Below are 2,544 nucleotides of genomic sequence, written 5' to 3'. Positions count from 1 at the left end.
ATGTACATTATCTATGATGCTTAACATTCATTCATTTCTAACCTTATTCGCCCATCTTAAGAATCAATACTTATTTAATATACATATTAAAATATACACCGAATATATATATATTTTTGTACTCATAACCAGCATTTTAGCTTATTAATGTAAAACTCATTACAACACAATATATATATATTCCCTATTCATGCATAACCGAACACATCATTAGACATTATCAAGTTTATGTTTATTAGCATGTACACCTTAAGATAAATTATATATCAAGTCAATTCCACATGCATGATTATTTATATATTTAATTGCCAAGTCACAATTTGATCAAAACCATTTCAAATAACTTCATTTGTAACAAACAAATCAACACGGTCACCATTCAAACATTTTAAGCTATGGTCCGTTTATTACTAGTCATGACTCTATTTAATAGCAAAATCATAGTAGCAACTCAAACATGTAATATTAAATCCCATGCACCAACAAATCAAACAAACTGTCATAAACATATATTCATAGGCATTTTCAAATCACAACTCAAACTTAACCATCATATTCAATTCCATTTTATGACTGAATACATCAAATTCATATAGGTTTCATCTATGCAAAACATTGACCGAACCATTTAATCATGCTTATGGCCAATTCTACCATGCTCCAAACAAGGTCATAACCCACCTTAATATATGATCATATAACGCATTTCATAAATATTCATAGCACACGGCACCTAGATCAAAATAGTACTAAACCTTAATTGAACCGAAACCCAAAATCAAGTAAAATAATTAAGCCATTTTCGCATGGCTATTATACATTCATTTTCAAAATAATTAACTTCAATATAGCCTGTACATGCCATAATTCAAGTTTAGTTTAAAGGTACCAAAGTTGTAGATAGTGTGATGAGCTTGGCTGACAATCCCCGAGCTTGCAGCTTGCCTTCAAAATCTATAAAACAGAGTAACGTAATACATAAAGTAAGCTACCATAGCTTAGTAAGTTATAAGCCGTAACTACTCAATAACATATTTGATTTTTATTAACCAAACAAAATGCATTAACATTATTCACTAACTAAGCCTAATACATATATAATCACCTAACACATTATAAATCAACTTCCATTTCCAAGCCTAACAGCCATAACAACCATACATCCATTTACTCTTTTATGCAATTCAAGAATCATCAAAAGTCGTCCCATGTATAATTTATAACTAAATAGCCGAATTCACAAAGTATACATATACACATATTAAATGACATTTCAATACCACACAAATTATTCATCACAAGCCGAATACACATATCAAAATACACATGGATTCCTCATTTGCTTTATATATGATTTATAGCACACAACTATAACACTTTCTTACCTTGTCTTAAGTAAATATCAAATTCACTCATACCTGTCCATTTAGCTCGTATTATACAATCCGTATGCAGTTTACCTTTGCCCGATGAACCATTTAAAATTGGATAGGACACTCGGATAATTACATAAATCGTACAATGCCAACGTCCTAGACGTGGTCTTACATGTAACCACATATCGATACCACTGTCCCAGACAGGGTCTTTCTCGTAAACACATATCAAAATCCCAAATCGATGCCATGGACTTACTCGCACACATATATTGGAACCTATGTCATGACATATGTATCCTAGCTATTCCTAAGGTTTATACGGGGCTTTCGGATATCGTAACTTGGTCGAATCGAACTCAGAAGTGTAATAGCCACATTTAATCATATTCAACCATAATATATTTAGTTTCTAACATTTCAAAACAGCTAGTAAATATAACATTAAGTTACCAATAAACATGTCTATTTGCTTATAAACTTACCTCGAACGTCGTAAAACGGGACGGGGCTACTAGTCGACAACTTTCGTTGCTACTAGTCGACAACTTTCGTTTTCTCCCGATCCAAATATGATTTCTTTGGTTCTTGATCTAAACATATTCAAATTAAGCTCATTCAAACATAGTTTCATTCAATTTAGTCCAAAAATATAAATGGGCAAATTACCATTTTACCCCTAACATTTACAATTTTTATAATTTAGTCCTTATTGCACAAAACACAAAATACACAAAATTTCCCTATATATATGTTGGGACAAATTTTACCCACTCTCAAACAAGTCCATATATTCAATTTATTTCACATTTTAGTCTCTCAAATTATTATTTTTTGCAATTAAGTCCTAATTACTCAAAATCATCAAAAATTCCAATACAAAACATGTTAATCTAAAACATATCTTCCATTTTTCATCATCAAACAACAAAAATAACAAGTTATCAACAATGGAAAAACTCAAAATATTCATCAAAATCAGAAATTAAAGCATGGGTCTTGAAGATTACTAAGCAACAATCTCAAAAACATAAAAATTATCAAAAACCGGCAAGTAAACGAACCTTGATTGAGCTCCCAATAGGCCGAACCCTAACTTGATTTCTTTTCTTTTTATTTTAGTTTATATTCGGCAATGAAGAACCATTAAAACAAGTATGTAAGCTTT

The 2,544-nt window shown here is 30.7% G+C and overlaps 1 long non-coding RNA gene across 1 annotated transcript; it reads right to left on the bottom strand.

The window, feature by feature from the left end:
- Positions 1–656: 656 nt before the first annotated feature.
- LOC128284358 (uncharacterized) lies at positions 657–2,544 on the bottom strand. Its single transcript, XR_008274787.1, has 3 exons — positions 2,441–2,544; positions 1,862–1,969; positions 657–954 (listed from the first exon to the last, which is right to left on the bottom strand). It is a non-coding gene; the product is annotated as an uncharacterized LOC128284358 (long non-coding RNA).

Source organism: Gossypium arboreum, chromosome 11, assembly GCF_025698485.1.
Source record: "Gossypium arboreum isolate Shixiya-1 chromosome 11, ASM2569848v2, whole genome shotgun sequence".
Lineage (NCBI taxonomy): Eukaryota > Viridiplantae > Streptophyta > Magnoliopsida > Malvales > Malvaceae > Gossypium > Gossypium arboreum.
The sequence above is the reverse complement of the archived record's forward strand: the minus strand, read 5'-3'. Positions and strand labels throughout refer to the sequence as shown.